General features: G+C 46.5%; 1 protein-coding gene across 1 annotated transcript in view; it reads left to right on the top strand.

The window, feature by feature from the left end:
- DAPK1 (death associated protein kinase 1) overlaps positions 1-20,224 on the top strand; it is a gene marked incomplete at both ends in the record, with an annotated part of 182,068 nt that overhangs the window by 94,205 nt on the left and 67,639 nt on the right. The gene's annotated exons all lie outside the window — the stretch shown is intronic.

Consider the following 20,224-nt stretch of genomic DNA (forward strand, 5'->3'; position numbering starts at 1 on the left):
AAACCTCCATCCTTCTCTCGATTCCTGTCTGCCCTTGTATTTCTCCTCCTCTTCCTCTGTTCCTTCTTGGTGTCCTCTCCTCTCTTCCTCTTCCTTCCATCCCCCACCCCACACACACAGCCATTTTCAACTGTTAGAACTGTCAACCCTAATCACATGAACGGCTGAAATTGAGCCAGAGTCATTCAGCTGTAATTAGAGGATTGTTTCTAGAGCATGTTGCTGGCAAGCCCTGCCCACCTGTCATCATGAGCAGCTCATTAGAGCATGGGTGCCTAGTCTTCTGTCCCTCTCTGTCCTCTGCTTCCTGCCCGAGTCCCCTTACAGCCCCAGTTCTTGTGATGGCATCCAGCAGCACGTGCTGGCAAGTGGAAAAGAAGCCACCAGGGCTCATGGCTGAATCCCCCTGGAGCACAAGAGTGCCAGAGGGAGGAGGAATGCTTGGGGCACAATGAGGATTCTGTGGCAAACCCGCCCTGGTGGTTCTTAGCGATAACAGCTCCACCAATTTCCTGGGAGACTCCTGGGTTCAGGTTTGCCCTTTCTCCTGCCCAGCAGCTTCCCGGCTTTGTACATCTCTCAGAAATTCTCTTCTTTCCCTTTCCCTTTCTTTCTTTTCTCCTGTTATAGTTTGGATTTAAAATGCCCCCAAACCCTCATGTGAAGGCAGCCATGTTTGGAGACAGGACCTGTCTGGAGCAGGTCCTTGGGAGCATGGCTGGGCACCACCCCGGCCTCGCAGCTGCGGCATCTGCTCTCTGCCCCCTGCCTCAATACCCTGAGGACCTGCAGCCCCGGCTCCTGCTTGGAAACTGGGGTTACATGGACTATAGATGTGACGTCTGAAATCCCCAGATCCGAGAGTAATAACACCCTTCTTCCTTGATGGTTTGCATGTCAAGGTGTTCGGTCCACAGAAAATGAGAGTCAGCCAGTCCTTCCTTCCTTCCTTCCTTCCTTCCTTCCTTCCTTCCTTTTCCTTCCTTCCTTCCTTCCTTCCTTCCTTCCTTCCTCTCTTTGTTCCTTCTTTCCTTCCCTCTGTCTGTCTGTCTCTCTTTTTGAGATTGGGTCTCACTGTGTTTGCCTGGCTGGTCTAGAGCTCCTGGGCTCCAGGGATCCTTACTCCTGAACCTTCCTAGTTCTCACTGATTTTTAAGGAAGTAGAGGAGGTGCACACTGCAGGTGTCTTGGGGCCCCGCCATCACAGGGGAGGGACCCCACAGCTTCTCATCTCATTGTCAGAGTTCAGGCACTTCCCTTTATGGGTCTGGGCCCCAAATTTCTTAACTGTAGGATGGGGTTAAAAGTACCTACCTCAAAAGGGTTGACCTCACCAAAATATGCGAGTGATACTTGTGAATCCCTGCCCTGTGTCCCCCAGGTTGCACATGTCCCAAATTCCACTCCTGTCGACTGAAGCCATTTTGTAGGTATTTCCTGTTTGGTGCTTTTTATCTTCTGCATAAGTTACATGGCATACAATTCTCTTGTTACCATGTTATTTTAAAAACTTTGGTGGATCATATAGTAAATGTGATGCCAGAGGAAGGTAGTATAAAGTAAATCATGTAACTACCACTCAAATGAGGATATGGCACGGTTCTCACACCCCAAAATTCTCCAGCATCCCTTGTACTGTTTTATTATCATGCTGCCCTCCACTTGCTAACCTCTGCCAGCCACTGAGCTGGTCTTCATCATGACCGTATTGTCTTTTTGAAAATGTCACATAAATAGATTCATATAGCATATAACCTCTGAGACCAGCTCCGTTGACTTGGATAAAGCCCTTGAGATTTGTGTATACGGTGTTCGTTTTTAGTGCTGAGTACTATTTCTTCATATAAGTGTTTGTTGCTTACCCATTTACCCACTGAAGGACATTTGGGTTATTTCTAGCATTCAGCAGTCAGGAATAAAGCTGCTAGAAACACACTCATAAAGCCTTGTGTGTGAACACGAGTTTTTATTTCTTTTGGGTTAAATACATGGGAAAGGGACTGCTGGTTCCTTGTACCATGCACAGAAAGTACTGCTGGGTCACACAGAAAATACGTGGTAACTTTGTAAGAAACTCCCAAACTTTTTTCTAAAGTGGCCCTATCATTTTACCATCCCTTCAGCAATGGATAAGAGTCCTAGTTGCTCCACTAGCCCTTGACACTGTCCGTATTTTTTCTTTTTAATTCTAACGTATTCTAATGGATGCATGGTGACACACAGCTTTACACTTACATACAGGCACAGTTGTCAAATTCTAGGCCACAGCCTGCCCTTTATAGCTTTAGTTAAGTCTGAGAGTAGCTTTAAAGCAAATGCTATTTCTCCCACTTCCTCCACCGAAAAATAACCATTCCCCAGCAGACCTGCTCTCAGAAGTCAGCACAGCGTAAACATGGAGGAGGCATAGGTGATGTCTTAAAAGTCAGTTCCGTGTCCTCCACGTCCCATTGTTCCCCTGTGAAGTCGTGCCGATGTAAAATCTCATCCTGGATTGCTGCCACCCACTCTCATCACGGGGAAGCCACCACTAAGCCTTGATCTGTGCTCCAGTCATTTCATAACTCGCCTCGTTGCCTGAGGAGCAAAGCCAGACTTAAAGAACCCAACGTCACCATCGGCACTGTTTTTAAGGGTGTGGCCGTGGTCCTCAGGGGCACGCTGGCTTCCAGTATCCCATCCCTAACTGTGCTGCTCAGAAATAGTTGTGCTCATCAGATTTTCGTCGCTGTGACCAAAATGTCTCACGGGAATGATTTAGAGGAGGAATGGTTTATTTGGGGTTCATGAGTTCAGAGGTTCAGTCCATGGTCGGCTGGCTCTGGGCGACCCAACTGCTGTAGCCAGGCCTCACCCACGTAAATCACTACCTCGTAAATCAATTCAGATTATTAATCCTTCAGTGGATTGACCCACTGATGATGTTAGAACCCTCATAGTTCATTTAATTCATTTATTTCATCTCTGAACACTGTCGTGTTGCTGGCACATCAGCTTTATGCAAACCCTAATGATGGTTAAGCATTTTGGTCTTTGGATAGTGAGACCGTTTTCTTACCATCTCTCTGACCCGGCATCGCAACCCCAATTGCCTGAGGGTCTAGGCCAGCAACGTAAATGGGCATGATTGGTCCTCATGACCCCTCAAGGCCAGCGAGACCCCAGGGAATGGTGGAGACTGTGGCTGGCTGGAGCCCCAGAAGGGGTAGCCATTAATCAGTTGATTGTTGACATACAAAAGTTTGGATCTAGTCTTGCCAGGTCTTCCAATTTTTCTCAAGAAAGTCGGTAATGTAGGTTCTCAATGTTGGCGATCAATTCATAGTATTCAGGAGCAGGCAAAATAAAAAGGTATCTGAAGGCCACATGGGGCTGCACAGACTTCCAGATTCCAGCCTGTTTTATGTAAGCAATGACATTAGTTTATCACTACTGAAAGAGAAGTAATGTGAGATAAACGCAGTCAGAAGTGGCCCCAAAGGAGCTCGTGATGCTGTCGGAAGGGAAAGATGCACGCTTGGCATGAGGAAGCGGGTTGTTAAAAGCTGTATAGTATGAACCGGGCATGGTGCCACATGTCTATAATCCAGGTTCTTGAGGGGCTGAGACAGGAGGGTCGCAGGTTGGAGGGCAGCCTCAGCAAGTAGTGAGACTCTCATCAACCTAGGAGGCCCTGTTTCAAAATAAAATTGGGCTGGGGATGTAGCCTGGAGGTAGAATGCCCCTGGGTTCAATATTCAATAACACACACACACACACACACACACACACACACACACACACACAAAGATATATAATGTGTGAGCTAGGCATAGTGTTGCACACCTATAATCCCAGTGTGCTTGGGAGGCTGAGATAGGAGGATCACAGGGTCAAGGACAGCCTCATCAATGTAGGAAGACTCAGCAACCTAGAAAGACCCTGTTTCAAAACAAGAACAAAAAAAGGGCTGGGGGTATAGTTTGAGGTGGTATGCCCTAGGTTCAAGCTCCAGTACTACACACACACACACACACATACACACACACACACACACACACACACACAACCAGATTTACACTATGGTTTAAAAAGTAGTTCTCAAATATTAGTATGTGCCAGAATCTCCTAGAGGGCTAGGAAGAATAGACTTTCTAGTCATATTTCCAGAGTTTCTGAGTGGGGAACAAGAATGTTTGTTTGTTTGTCTGTCTGTTTGTTTGGCGGGTTGTTTATTCTTGGTGCCCCTCTAAACTATGTTGAAGTCCTATCCTTGTATCTCAGAATGTGACCGTATTTGGAGATAGAAAATGGAGTAGTCCTCTCATCTTATATGACTGGTGTCCTTTTAAGAAGGCCCTGTAAAAACAGACACAGGGAGAGGAGATGGAGTGAGGTACCCACAGGCCATGGCCTGCCTAGGCAACTAGAAACTAGGGAGAATCCTGGAGCAGATTCCCCTTGGACCCCTCAACACCTCGGTTTGGGACTGCTGGCCTTCAGAACTGTGTGCAAATACTTTTTTTGTTTTATATTAACCAGTTCATGGTACTTTGTTACAGCAGCTCCCGGAAACTAATACAGAACCACGGGTTGAACAGAAAATATGGTTCCTAGTCTGGAAGCCTACCCTCATGTTAGTCTAAAATTTTGTAAGCTATTTAAAAACAAAAACACCAAGGCATAGTAATACTATCTATAGATAACTACAAAACCATGTGATACATGAATCTTATGTAGAAGGCCTGGGCAGGGAAGGTTTGGAATGGGCTAGGAGGTCCAGGATTTAACATGAGGAAGAAAAGGATATAACCCCTCATGGCATGCTTCTGGATGGTCACCGCAGTAGCTCTGAATTGCTCTGAAAGGTCACCATGTGAAGATTTATGAAGTAAAATCGGTAAAATTGCTTAGTAAGAATTGCCATACTGGATTGTTCCAGAGAAATCAAGTCAGTTTGGGTCTCCAATTCTAAATCTTTCCCTTATTTGTCTGGTTTCAGTTTTAAAACCATTTAATAAACAAAGTAATCCTTTTAGGATCCTTCCTTCCTTCCTTCCTTCCTTCCTTGGAATTTCTGCTATGGTTTAATTAGCCCATTTTGCTCTGGTTGTAGCCAAGTGCATTCCATGCCCCATACTTTTTCTTGTTTCATCTATAGAGTAACTTTTATCAATTTTTAAATCATAAGGGGAAGTCCAACATAAAATTTACCATCCTAACCATGTTTAAGTGTGCAGGATAGCAGTGTTAACTCCATGTTCAACATATGTTTAGAACTTTTTCACCTTGACAAACTGAAATGCTGTATTTGTTGAGCAAGTTCTCTTTAGGTCTCTTTCTGACTTTGGCCAAATTATTAATGTCTGGGATTCAGGCTTCGCATCACAGACAACTGCTGAGTTGTTTTCCAACATTTGGGCAATGCTAGATTGCTCCGTGCAGGATCCTGGCTCAGTGTCTCTTTCTTGGCCAAACCAAGGCACAAAGTAACCAGAATAGGAACTTGAATTCCCTTCATGGTGCATGTGTGTAGGTAAGTACGTGTAGCCTGGTCAGCAAATCCAGAAATGCAGGAGCCTTCACAAAACAAATGCAGTAATTAAAATTGTGGTTGCACATTACCTTAAAAGTGGCAGAAGTTGCCGGGCCTGGTGGCACATGCTTGTAATCCCAGCATTAGGGAGGCAGAGACAGGAGGATCACTGTCCGTGGACAGCCTCAGCTACTTCGTGAGGCCCTCTGCAACTCAGTGAGACCCTGTTTCAAAAAATAAAAAGACACAAAACAGTGTTTATTAAAAAAAAAAAAAGTGATAGAAGTTGTAGGCAGCCAAGCACAGTGGCGAGGACTTCCGTGAAGCTGATAAGGGGGTGTATCTGAGGCCTTTCAGCGCCCCCTGCCCCCCTCTCCTGGTGCCCATGAAATACAAAGGCTGCCGGGACTCGACGCTTTCTCTGGCTGGCACAGTCACTCTCTCTACCCTGAGTGCCAGCCAGCTCTTTTGACTTTTTGAACTTTTGTTTTTATTCGCAAAGGTAATTTCGAGAGCTCTTCTTTTGGCATCCTGCTCCTCAGATAGCTCTTATTAGGCAAGAGCCGAGAACTCAAACGCATCTGGCGACAGCCTCAGCCTTTCACAGCAGAATCAAATCACATAAAAGAGGTGATTTTCCACTCAGGCATTCGCTCGAGAAACAGAACCCCGTGTGTGTCTTCCCCGCACGCTCGCTTCTTGCTAGTTTGGTTGAAAGGTGTTTCCTTCGTGTTATTAAATCGATATCGTTCCTCATTTAAGTGGATTATTTGATTTCCGGATGGTCTGAAGAAAATCGGGACAGTAGGAGGTCTGAAAAACAAGCTCCATGCGGCACCTGTTAGCGCACAGATCTGTAGTTTTCGGGACATATTCATAATGTCACTTCCTGGCCCGAGATTCTCCATACTGTGCCCGTGAGCTATCAACAGTGAGTCCGTGGAACCTCGTGGTCTCCACAGAAGACCCCGTGATCTTAAGATCTGGGAATCTGGGGCTATGGCTTGCAAAACCCTGAGATTTGTGGCTATCCTTCTGCCCCTCCCCAAGGGCCACAGACTCTGTCCCCTGTGCAGCCTGGGCGAGAGTCTGCCATCTGTTCACACTTCCTCTTAGAAACTCACAGCCACGTCACGGCCCGTCCCTCTTCCTGTCCTGGAACCCACACGTCGAGAGACAGGGAGGGAGGGACTCTGTGGAATTGTGGCTTAACTGACCCCTCGCTCATTCCAGTTTCACCACTCACTGTTCCCTCTCCTCGCTGCCCCGGTGTCTTCTCCATCCCGGCCACAGCCGCCTCCGCACCATGGTCACCGCCACAGCTTCCTCTCCGTACCCAGAGCTCACCTCCCCAGGCCCAGGGGCTACCAGCCGGGGGATCCAGGCTCAGCTCAGACCTCTGCTTTTCTCTCTTCCATGCTGGTCACACAGTACCCTTGTCGAGGCCCCTCTCTGCCCAGAATTCTGGGATGGCGGTTGGGGAAAGGAAGCTGGGGATATTTTATCAGCAGCCGGGAATCCAGAAAAAAAAGTGCAGACCACAGGTCAGCGGAGGATTCCTTTATAGGACTGGTATCCACAGTGGGCCAACAATAATCTTCCCACAGCCATCTATGATTCCCTCAGACCCTCCTCTGCCTCCTGTCCTTTAAAAAAGATTTAAGATCAAACAGAAATTATTTATTTATTTATTTATTTTGCAGTACTGGGGATGGAACCCAGGGGCATTCTACCTCTGAGCTACAACCTCAGCCCTATTTTTTATTCTTTATTTTGAAACAGGGTCTCACTAGGTTGCAAAGGGCCTCTCACTAAGTAGCTGAGGCTGTCCTTGAACTGTGATCCTCCTGTCTCAGCCTCCCGAATTACAACTGTTCACCACCAGCCTGGCTGAAACAGAAATACTTCTATAAGCAACCTTGTATTGCTTTTTTTTTTTTCCCCTCTTAATTTGTATTTCCAAGTAGCCCAGTATTACCTCGCCTTCATCTGATTAACCTCCATTTTTTTTCATGCACATAGCTTGGTCTTAAGACTGTCACCATTGCTATGATGCAAATGAGGTACGGCTGGGCCCGGGTGTCACAGCAGCAAACACAGGCTTGCACGTCTGGGCCCTGGAGTCACAGCAGCGAATGCAGGCTTGGCCTGTGTGGCCGGCAGTCCCGCCTTCAGCCTCTGAACTAAGCAGTTCCGAGCACGGCTGCTGTGCAACAACCTGAGACTGCTTCCTTGAGAATCGAGTTAGAAGCAAGGCGCGGGCTGGTGGATGTGGGTTTCCCTGGGTGACAAGTGCCAGTGACCTTTTCCTGCAATATTTTATGGGGAAAACTAGGCAGAATTGATTGCTTCAGAAACGGTAGGGTAGAACATTCGCTTCTCTTAAGGTGGCTCCGGTGAGACAGGGGAATACTCAGAGAAGATATAGTTAAGTGACAAGATCCTCTTTCCCTGGAAAAAAAGAAACGAAGGGAATCTACGCTTCCTTTGTGCCTCTGTGGTTCAACCGTCACGGGTCCTCCCCTGCATCGTCTCATTTAATCCCGAGTGGGATTCTGGGAGAGCAGCCATCCCACCACCTTCCTGATACACAAAGCTGCATCCACAGTCCAGGTGCAGGTCCCAGAGGGCCGGGGAGACTGCAGTTCTCAGACAGTAGTCTCTTGGGGAGGGGACACTTTCGTTTGAGTTTTTTTAAGCCCTAAATTTCCATACAGCCTAGCCTACAAAGCCCACGGTGCATTGCTGGAGATGGCTTTTCCTGTCGACTTTCTCTGGCAGAGATCAGTGTAATCCAGGGGTCTCCTGAGGCACATTTGTCTCCTCAGTGGGCTCAAAGAGTGGCTTAGGAGTTATGGGAGCCAGCCTGGAGCTGAGGGCCCCTCGCCTCCAGCTCTCTCAGCACCGCTTCTCTGCCAGACATGTTCTCGCCCCTCATTTCTTTGCATTTCCATGAAGTTGGGTGAAAGCAGAAAATGGTTGGGTTTTTTTTGGTTTTTTTTTTTTTGTTTTTTTTGTCCTATGAGAATGAGGAAGCCCAGGTGGGATGGCTTCATGGGACTCTACTGTCACCACACATGTGCCTGTTTGCCTCCCTCGATAGGATTTCTTGGAGGGTTAGGTTGGGTCCCTGTAGTTCACACAATACTTAAGACTGTGCTTGGGCCAAAAGTGCGGGTTACATCCCATTAGAGCAAGAAGCGCGGCTCGCTGTGGCAAGCGGGTCACGTCTGGCTTAGGAACCAGGAAGCTGACCCTGATGAGGACATCTCTTCCTTGGGAGATGATGATGTACTGATTTGAGCTTTAGTAAATACACTCTTGGCTATGTTTCCTGAAGAGTAAGGCATTCCTCTCTGCATATTTGGATTTGAATTAATATGGATCCTGCCAGGAAGCAGATGGCACACAGAGACAGAATTTGTAAGGTTCAGAGAGGACGACAAGTGGTAGGGAAGCACCAGTGTTGGAGCAGAGCTGGCCCTGTCCTTGGACTTGAAGGGAAAGGAAGATGAGTGGTAGGAGAACCCTGGAAAGGATAACTTCCTGGAAGAACCACCTGACATGAGCTGATGCTCATCCCATAAGAGCCTGATGGGGAGCCCTTACTCTCTTTTCCTGCTAGTGATAGCTAAACTAAACGCCTTCTGATAAGGGAGCTTCTGACTCAGTCTCTGTGAGCATCCTCTCTGAAAGGATGTCGATGGGCGGGGCCTCCGTCTGGTGAACAGACAGAAGATAATCCTGCTCTGGGTTCAAAGGGACGTCACTTACTTCTCTCTTCCCTTGGCACTTGAATCCCGATGTTGTAGCTAAGCAGTTACGATCCAAACTTCATGGCCCTCCTCTCCCCCAGTGAAACCCTCCTACTGAAGTTGCAGCTGATCAGCAAGTGGTTCGGGTCCATTTTATCTGATGCCTTCTTTCCTCAAGACTTTGTGCCCATCAGAACTTCTTGAAAAGAGCCAGGCATGGTGGCGCATGTCACCAATAGTTGGGAGGCTGATAGGAAGATCGTAGGTTTGAGGCCAGCCTCAACAACTTATCAAGACCCTGTTTCAGAAAATAAAAATAAAAAAACCAAAAGGGCTAGAGGTTCAGCTTGGAGGTAGAAAGCCCCAAGGTTCCAGCAAAAAGAAGAAAAAGACAGAAAGAAAAGAAATTCTTTAAAAAGAAATACTCTTGTTGCAGCCTGACCCCCTGCTTTGCTTTTCCTATTTTCACAGTATTACGACCTTACCCAGTACTTGGGAGGCTGAGACAGGAGGACTGAAGGCTTAAAGCCAGCCTTAGCAACTTAGTGAGACTCTCAACAACTTAGTAAAACCCTATTTTGAAATAAAAAAAATAAATTAGGGCTGGGAATAGAATGCCACTGGGTTCAATTCTCAGCAACACACACACACACGCGCGCGCACGCACACAGGAACCTTGATAGATGGTAGGAAACACACAGAGAGAGAGCAGGAGGTAGAGACATGGAGGGCAAGGGCTAGAAGCCTCCGCTCTTCAGCAGGTGGTAGTGTTCCATGCTGGGACAAGTCACCCAGCAGGTTGATTCTGCTCATCTTTCCTCCTCTGTCCTCGGATGCTGCACCAGATGGGAAGGCGTGGGAGTCACGTTAATGCTCCTAGCCATTCATGCGCGTAGTGGACCCGGTGGCAAAGATGCTCATGGAGATAGTAGAAGCTTGTACTTGCCTCCTTTTATTTTCTGACTCTCGTTCCCTCTTCAGATCACTTTAATCTGTCCTCCATCCCTCTATGGGGACTAGAAGAGCTCCTACCCAAGCTTTCTAATTTATGTTGCAAAATATCTTAGTATTAATGCAGTATTAATACTTAACACCCACCTCCTCATATAGGACAATCCTCAAGGCCAGTTCTCTAGGTCTCTCTGGGGCCCCACCATGCTTCTCCGGCGGCCTGTTCAACATCCCCACCCAGACCTCAAATGTAACACTCCCCAAACTGATTTCATAACCTCCCTTCCACGCCTGTGAATCTCTTCTCCTCCAGCTTGGTTCATGGCATCCCCATCTTCCTGGTTGCTCAGACTGGAAGGCTCGGAACTCTGCCTGACTCTTCCCCCCCACTTTCCACAGCGTCACACATCCAGTCTTTCATAAAGCCCTGTAGTCCCCGCCACTGAAAGAGCTTCTGGATCCGTCTGCTACTGCTCGCATACTTTTGCCTTGGTCCAGGATCTCATTAACCTCTACCTTGAGTTACTTGCTGACTTGCTGAAAAAAAAAAATCTTTGCTGAATAAGAACATAAAAAGAGGATCGGTATCATTTGTCAATAGAAATATACCACTTAACACCACAAAAGACACTTCCGTACCCACTGGGAGAGCTGTAATAGGAAGATAGCTGATATAAAGTGTTGAAAGTTAATATCAAGTCTTGATGAGAAACTGCAGCTCTCAGACATTGCTGGTAAGAATGCAAAATAGTACAGCCATTTTGGAAAACAGGTTGGTCCTTCTTCAAAATGTTAAACATAGTTACCAGATGACTCAGTATTTTTGCCCATCAGACGCTCCTCATGTAAAATGAAAATGTACCTCCCCACAAAAAAACTATGCATGAATGTTTATAGCCGCATTACTCATGTTAGCCAAAAAGCAGAAACAAACCAAATGCCCATCAAACAGTTAACAAGATTGGCACAGCCCACAATGGACTGACATTTGGCCATTAAGAATTACAAAGCACTGTGTCTCAGACAGCTTCCAAAACAACTGACCACACAATCTGGGGGAAGGAAGATTTATTTGCTCACAGTTTTTTGGAGATTTCGGGATTGAGTCCATGGGAGGCCAGGTCTGCGGAGCTCAGAGCATGGTGGTAGGAAACACAGAGAGAGAGAGAGAGAGAGAGAGAGAGAGAGAGAGAGAGAGAGAGAGAGAGGCTCTCACATCATGGAGACTGGAAGCAAGAGAGAGCAAACAAGCAAGAGAATTCAGAGACAAAAGCGCAGACCCTACAGCCGCACTCCCAGGGACCCACCTTCTCCAGTAACACCCCATCTGCCCATCTTACCACCATTACCATGGATATATCCTTAGATGAAATTAGAACCCTCATGATTTAAATACGTCAACTCTGAGCATTAAAGCACGTGCACTTCAGGGGACATTCTATACTTGCTACAACATGGATGGACCTTGAAAATATTATGCTAAGTGAGGGGCTGGGTGTATAGCCAAGGCTTTTGCGTTAATGCTTTGCCTTACATGTATAAGGCCCTAGGTTTGATCTCCAGCTCTAATATATATATATATATACTTATACGGTATGCTAAGTGAAAGAAGCCAATACATGGGCTTGGGAGCGGGGTTGATAGCTCTGTATCTGTACATAGCATTATTTGAACTGTTTCCTTCGTCGAGCCTCTTTCCCTCAGCCCCAGCCACCTTCCCCCTTCATCTCCTTCCACTATTCCACTAGAATCTCACCTCATTTACTTCAAGTCCCTTTTTGTTCCCTGGTTTTCTTCTAGTTTCCCTCTATGAGAGAGAACATACAACCCTTCACTTTCTGAGACTAACTAATCTTACTTAGGGTGATATTCTCCAGTTCCCTTCATTTTCCTGCAAATGACATGATTTTGTTCTTCTTTTGGGACCTCCTTATGATAATGTGATTAAAAAATGCACCAGTAAAAGTATATTTAAAACAGTAAAAGAAAGAAAGGAAATTAAAAAAACCGAACAGCCCTGACTGCAACCTGGCATGGCCCTAGACTGTCTGGTCTGTTGAAATGGAGATCCCAGTTCTCATCTCCGCATTTCAAGAGGCCTCTGTTGGGGGTGACGGGCTGCTCTCAGCCCTCCTCCAGCACAGCGGGGTTTTAGGCTACCCCTGCTTCGCTTTTTCTCTTGGGTGGTCATCAGGAGGCCTCAGTTCACACTTGTGTCTTGGGCCAGGTTCCTTAGGGCTCAAGGGGGAAGCCGAGAGAGGACGCGATCCCACAGTCTCACCACCCACTAGTGAACGTCAATTATTTTAGTTTTTTTTCCTCCTCCTCCAGCTCTTCTTCTTCCTCAGATATCTCCTCCAGCTGAGGGGAAAGACCCTTCTGCCTCAAGCCCATTGAAATGATAGCCCTCTGTGTCTCAGGCGTGGCTGGAGAGCGGGCCACACTGCCCTTCGGATTGGCTCTGCCCCTATCTGATGGGCTAGTGGGCTTTCATCCTGGGATTTCCAGACCATTAACAACAATCAACAGCTTTCATTTTAGCTCTTTTCACTGGATTGTCAGGGAGAACTACGCCCAGTCAAGAAGTAGGAGGAGCCGCAGCTCTGTGCTTTCCCTGGGTAATAGCCGTCCCTTGTTTTCAACTAGACGAGACAGATTGATTTTGGAATAAACCTCCATCTATGGCCGTCCCAGCTTGGTTTACTTCCCACCGGCCTTTTGTTCTAGTGCCAGTTGTAATTACCCAGGCTGAAGAGATGTCTGGCTGCCCCAGCTTTTCCATTTGCCCCACTTTCGATTGGCCTAATTATTTCTGTGGGTCTCCGAAGCTTGGGCTGAAGCCATTAAAGTAAAAGGCTTGGCATATGCTGCGATCTTTCTGGCTGCTGAGTTCCCTGGTTCCCTTTGCACGAGTACTTTCAGGAGATCTGAGCGGACCAATCGGAAAGTCGCTTGCGTCTCAGCCCTTTTCTACCCACCCTCCTTCCCACCCTGTCGCCTAGAGCAACGCTTCCTCCCCTTTCTCACATTTGGTCCAGTGTGTTTGAGCATGGCCACTGGTTTGGACCACTGGAGTAATGAGATGGGGCTATTTGTGGGTGGAGATGACCACCTTCAGGTCCAGCCGACCACCCAGGCCCCATTGCAGACAGTCTGAAGGCTGCAAACCCGTAGCACCGCATACCCGTATGCCATTCATGATAACCCAGTTGGCAGCAGCCTCTGACCCCAGGTGCTGTGGCTAAAGGTCCACGTGTTTCCTAGCGGGCTTCCTGTCCGAACACCCCTCGTCAAGACTTCCTCCACTCTGCAGCAAATGGCAGCAAGCATTTCTGCATCTGTTGGTTTCCCAAAGTGTCCTCGATAGGGGACAGTCTTTATCGTCTTCCTTTTGTGTGTATCGCCCTCATCCTGACATTCTTCTATTCTCTTTTTAATTATTTTTTTTTGTAATTTTGGTGCTGGGGCTCGAACCCAGGACCTTGATTATGCCAAGCGCGCGCTCTATCCACTCTGCCTCCCCAGTGCATGAAGCCCGCTACCGAGCATCTTGTTTCTCTCATTTGAATTTGTTCATAACTTTCCTGGAAGTGGCCACTTGGGACCCTCCCGCACCTCTTCACTGCCTCCTTTACTGCTGAGATCTGGAGGACTCCAGATTGAAGACTCCTCATCACTGGAACCAGAAGCCCCAGTCCCCCTCACCCACAGGCCTCCCCCAAACCTCAGCAGCACCCGGGGCTTCCTGACACGGCCCCTTCTCCAGGACCCCCTTGGGTCTCACGGAGTCGCACGGGATGTCCACTGGGCCACTGCACCACCAAGGTTGTCCTCCCGCTGCCTCTAGCTCTCTCCGTTGTTTTCCTTTCTGGGAGCTTTAAACAAATCAATCACCACTTCATTGGTTGGGAATATTTTTGAGTTCCTCTTTCATATGCGTCCTCTCCCCCTACCCGCTGTGGAAATGAGAATTGCAAGTAGATACTCAGAAAAAGTGTTCCCAAGTCGGGGAGGGAGGGCCGGCCGAGGTGACGCCACTGTAGGTGTGACAGCCACCCACACGAGACATTCTGCGGGGTGTGGTGCGTCACCCCACGGTCTGAGCAGCGGGCCCTGAGAACTCACAAAACAGCCCTCAAGGCTTTATCTTCCAGAGCGGATTCTCAAGGTCGACAGCCATTTTGGTCTATTCCTGGGTGGAAGGAAGGGGAGTTGTGTTCCCCGAAAGAGGAACAGAGGTATAAAAACTGGTTTGGGTTTGTTGGCTTGTTTTATCAATGCCTTATTATATTTCACATGCTTCCTCTATTTTAAAAAAATAGATTTTCTTCTTTTTCTCCTTTTTTTTTTTGTTTTTAGTATGGTGTCTAGCTGAGAACTGCAGCCTTCTGTTTGAAAGCTCCCTCAACAAACTGCCACTTGGTCATTTGGCCTCGAATTGAGTTTGCCATCGTTTAAGTCGGGGGTTTGGATGATTATATCAGGAGCCCCTAGGACCTGAAAGCACGATCCTCGATTGTGCTGTGTCGGCAGCCACTCCCGCGGCATAAAAGCTCAGTAACGCGGTCTGGTCCCCTGTCAAACGGTGCCGGCTGGTATTGATAAATCAGGCTGCATTCTCTTCTAACTAATCTGGCATTCCGTCCGCATCTTGGATGCTGAAAGAAAGTCATGATTCTGCTTTTTCATTTGAGAATGAAAGCAATTGCTTTGAAAATCTTCATGTTTCTCCCAGAGGCTACACTTTAATCCAGCCTCACAGATTAGGCCTTCGTGACTAGAGAATGAACCCTTAGGGGATCGCAGATTGTTTCCACATTAAGCCTTTCTTGCAAATATAGAATGTTCCTTTTCTTTCCATTGTTGGCAGAGCCAACAGGTTGGTCTCCCACGCATGTAGCCCTCAAAACATAAGGTTTCCATGTCACGAATGGCAGCGTATCACTAAGGGCCACGCCAACCTGGGTAGGAAGGAACTGAGGTAAACTTGTGTGTCCGTCCCAGATAGACTGAGGACAGGTGGTGTGGTTACATGGTAGCTGGAGGGGAGCTGGGGAGTGGAAGTGTGAGAGACAGTTTTGTGAAAGCTGAGCATCAGAGAGAAAGAAATTTTGAAGGAGAGAGCGCTAACATTTCCTTGGTGACAACTGTGGGTCAGGCCCAGGCATAACTAGTGCATTTCGTTTTACCTCATTTGATAAAGAAACCATGAAAGAGAGACTTCAACCTTTTAAGGAAGCAGAGCCGGGATGCAAAGCCCTGAGGATGGAGGGAACACTTTCCCCATGGCGCAGGGAATGTAGCAGCTTTATTTTTTCCGAATAGGAGTGATTGCCAGTCACTGAGTGCTTTTATTTGTTGGGCATTGAGCTAAATGCATTATGTACATCGTGTCATATAATTCTTTCAAAACCCACAGAGGTAAGCGTCCTGCGCTTCTGTTGAGGCATAACAACCCATTCCAAGACATTTGTTTTGATCTTGAATCTATAATTTGGATCCGGCCTAGCAGGGCCAGCCTTCATCCTAGCAGGTGCATTCGGCCAGGAAAAAAAAAAAAAAGCAAAGAATATATAGCAAAGTCAAAAGTTGCAACTCTCACACAGAAAAAAAAAAAAACAACAACTCACTCACAGTGAAAACTTTGTTAACCTTTGTTCTAGAAGGAAAATCAGGACTTGTGTAGGTAGATTTCAGGTAGATAAAAGAGTGTGTGTGTGTGTGTGTGTGTGTGTGTGTGTGTGTGTGTTGCTGCAGATTGAGCCCAGGGGCATTCTACCTCCAAACTACACCCTTACTCCTATTTTATTTTTATATTGAAATAGAGTCTCACATATTGCTAAGAGTCTTACTTCTTGCTGAGGCTGTCCTTGAAACTGAAACCTTCCTGTTTCAGCCTCCCAAATACTGAGGTTACGGGCATGCATCACTGCACCCAGCTTATTTCTTATTTTTTGAAACAGGGTCTTACTAAGTTGTGGAGGGCCTCCCTAAGTTTCTGAGTCTGGCTGTGAAACTTGCAAGCCTCCTGTCTCAGCTCCCAAGTACCAGGATGGACATGCATGCGCTACCATGTTTGGCATTGATTGATTGATTGATTGATTGATTGTACTGGGAGTTGAACCCAGGGGCATTCTACCTCTGAGCTATACCTCCAGCCCTATTTTTTATTTATTTTGAAACAGGGTCTCACAAAGTTGCAGAGAGCCTTATTAAGTAGCTGAATCTGACCAAGAACGTGCGATCCTCCTGTCTCAGCCTCCCAAGTTCTGGGATACAAGCATGGGCCACTCCATCCTGCTTGCTTGCTTATGTATGTATTTATTTATTTGTTCATTTATTTATTTTTGGTGGTGATGGTACTGGTACCAGTGGCATTCTACTTCTGAGCCATACCCTCAGCTCTATTTTATTTTTTATTTTAAAACAGAGTCTTGCTAAATTTTTATGTGCTGGCCTCAAACTTGCGATCCATCTGTCTTGGCATCTCAAGTACTGGGATTACGGGCATACGCCACCAGGCCCCACTACAAAGGCGTTTTCTAACTCGAGTTGTTCATCAGCAGGAGCTGCAAGCTTGCAGCCCAAGGCTCTGCAAACAGATGGCTGTGCCTCTGCAGGTCAGTGGAGTGCTGGTAAATGCTTGAGCACTGGTTCTCCAGGGAAGAAAGGTTCTGATTTGTAATGTTTGCCTATTTCCATAGCATAGGTACTCCCTCGTGGCCAATTTCCACCTACCAGTGTGATGTCATTAAATGTGCAGTTATCCACTCCTGGGAGCTTTGGCTTCTCGCTGTGGTAGGTTCAGGGGATCAACAGGATGTAATGCTGCCCTCAGGTAGCTCCCAGCATAAAACCATGGAGCCGTGATTGGAGAGTGGCCAGAGCAACTTTGAACTAGGCTTTCAGGTGAACATCCAGCAGCAGCGAGAGAGGGATGGGAGAGCTCTACAGCAAGGGGCATTCCTGTGCTAAGGTAGCAGATCACAGTGAGATACAAGAATGTTCTTAAATTGTACATAAAACAGTGCCCTAGAGTCCACAGCCACCTTCCAGAAGCTCCAGGGGGCTGTATACCATATTCACAGTAGTGCATAGGGAGCTGAGGAGCAGGGCTGGGAAGGAGGGCAGTTCTTAAGTTCCAGTTCCTTAAAGGAACTACTTTTAACTTGTTGAAGTTAAAAGTGGTTGAATTCGGGATGAAAACAGACTGGAAATGTATTTTCAGATATAGCTTGCATTTGGGATTCAAAGAAGGTAGGGTTCATTCAGAAGAGGCCTCAAGGTTACGAACTTCTTGCATGATCCTCATTTGATTTTGGAACAACCCAATATATAAGAAGAGAATGGCATTCTCAAACTTTCTGAATCTATTCCCAACCTTAAATTCACATCTGTTTCACAAATGCAAAAAAGGAAAAGAAGGCGTTGTATGTCATCTTTGCCTTCATGACCCAGGTTCAGTTGTGCATTTAGCAGAGTCCCCGGTGACCTAAGGAAATTTAAATTAGAATATGAGGGCAAAGAATGTGAAAACCTTTCAAAGTTTCTCCTAGATGAACCAGAACATGCAACACACAGTAATATCGAGGGAGCATTGAGTTTTAATTTTGGGTTTATTTAGACACAGAGCCAAGAGGTAGTTGGACACCACCTCTCTCCTTCACATGAGGACACCAAGATAATTATGTATAAAGAAAGAATTGTCTCAAAATCCTTGGGGAAATTACTTAAGCCCCAAGGATAGGGCCTGATATGTACTTCTCACCCAGTTTTTTTTTTTTTTTTTTGGCCTGAATTTAAAATCTTTTTCTAACTGTGCATACGTGAACCTTTCCTTCATAGGAGAATCAAAAGCAAGACTAAGGAACCCCTAGTGGATTCTAATTATCTTCCCCTTTTTTTTTGCTTCCTCTCTTTTTCTCGAATTTTATCAGCCATCTGTAGTATTTTGTTTGTAGCTGTGACCAATTAAATACAGTTACAGGTTGTACTGAGAACCCGCTCCCATAATTTGAAGTACCAACCCTAGGACATCAGAATGTGATGGTCTTTGCATATGTCATCAAGTGTTTGAGTCACCATTCTCACTGCTGTGACTCAAAATACCTGATGAGCACAACTTAGAGTAAGGAATATTTATTTGCTCCCAATTCTGGAGATTTCAGAGGGCTCAGTCCATATTAGAATACGTTACATCTGCAGAGCACAGAGCATGGTGGCAGGAGGCAGAGAAAGAGAGGGCATGCACACAAAGGCTCTACTCTCACATGACGAGTGGCAGGAGCAGAGAGCTTGTGAGAAATGGCCATGGACACATGCAGAGCCCCCAACCCTACATGTCCAGTGTCCCACTCCCTCCAGTTACACTCTACCTGACTAGGTTACCACCCAATAATTCCATTAAAATGGATCCATCCACTGATGAGATTAGAACCCTAATGATTCGATTTTATCACCTCTGAACATCAACGAATGAGCTCTTAGGGGGCATCCTATATCCAAACCATAATGGCAAGTTAAGGTGGGGTCCCTAGGGTGGAGTCTAATCAGTATGATTTGTCCTTAAAAATAGTGGGATGTTTGAATGCAGACTCATGAAGGAGCATGGGAAGAATGCCCCAGGAAGGGAAAGGATTGATATGATCACCTGCAAGCCAAGGGGCACCAGAGATTTCTGGCCATCCACCAGAAGCAGTACCTTTGTGTTAATGCAACCCTAGCACACTAGTAGACTGTATTAGTACCCGGATACTAGCAAACTAATAGTATCTGAATAGCAGCAAATTAATTTGGAGCTGGGCATGGTGGTACACATCTTTAATTCCGATACTTGGGAGGCTGAGACGGAGGATCATGGGTTCTTGGCCAGCCTAACAACTTAGCGAGGCCTTCTGAAACTTAATGAGACCCTGTTTCAAACTAAAAAAATAAAATAGGACTGAAGGTGTAGCTCAAAGGTAGAACACCCGGAATTCAATCCCCAGTAGCACAATAAGGCGAAATAGATAAGATAATACATTTGAGATAAAATGGGATTGAAAATTTTAGTTCTCTGTCATAGTCAGTGTGACATTATATTTTCCAAAGATGGCTTCAATATTATTTCCTGTCCTCCATGTTTGTCCAGACCCTTGCATTCTCCCATCCAGGGTCAATTCCAAATCTTCTTCCCTTGAGTGAGCTTGTAATTCACTTTTGATGCTGTGTGGTTTCTGAGACAGTTTCCACCCTGCTTACCGGAACACTTGTTCTGAAGCTGTGAACTGCTGTGAATTTTATAGGCCGCCCAGCTAGCCCAGATGGAGTGACTACAGGTAGACAGGAGACTACAAGAAGAGCCACTTGCTCCAGCCTAGAGCCACTGATGTTCGGGGGAGATTTGTTACACTGAAATAGATAGCTGTAGCAGTTAATGTGCTCTGTTCTTTGCATTGGCTACTTTCTTTTAATTTTTAAGATAGATTGCATTACCACAGATTTCCATGAGAAAAACTAAATATGGTGTGAACGTAGCAGCAGTAGGAGCTTTGCCGCATGGACGCACAGGATCTCAGAATCGCAGAATGTCAGAGCTAGCAGGGACCCGAAAGAGCATCCTGCCTGAGCGCGGTCCTTCTGCATCAGGACCATCAGAGGGACTTAATAAATGCATATTCTGAAGTCCTACTCAAAAAGTGAGTTTTAGAGGGGAAAAGCCTATTAGGTGCACTAGAGAACACTTCACCTAGCAGCTCAAGCCGCTCACTTCACAGATAGCAAAGCTGAGGTCCACAGAGGTGACTGGACCTCCCCACATCTGCTCCTATCACCCACTCCTGAAGCCTCAGTCAGAGTCGAGCCTCTGTGCTGAGGCCCCAGGTTATGTACACTCAAAAGTCAGCACCTATGATGGGCCCCCAGTAGTCCAACCACACCCAATGGAGAAATGCAGCCAACACTGAAGAATCCTAAGTCATCCTAACTAATTCTTAATGTAATTAATTGAATCCTAATTTAAGCC

Source organism: Muscardinus avellanarius, assembly GCF_963383645.1.
Source record: "Muscardinus avellanarius genome assembly, chromosome: 13".
NCBI lineage: Eukaryota > Metazoa > Chordata > Mammalia > Rodentia > Gliridae > Muscardinus > Muscardinus avellanarius.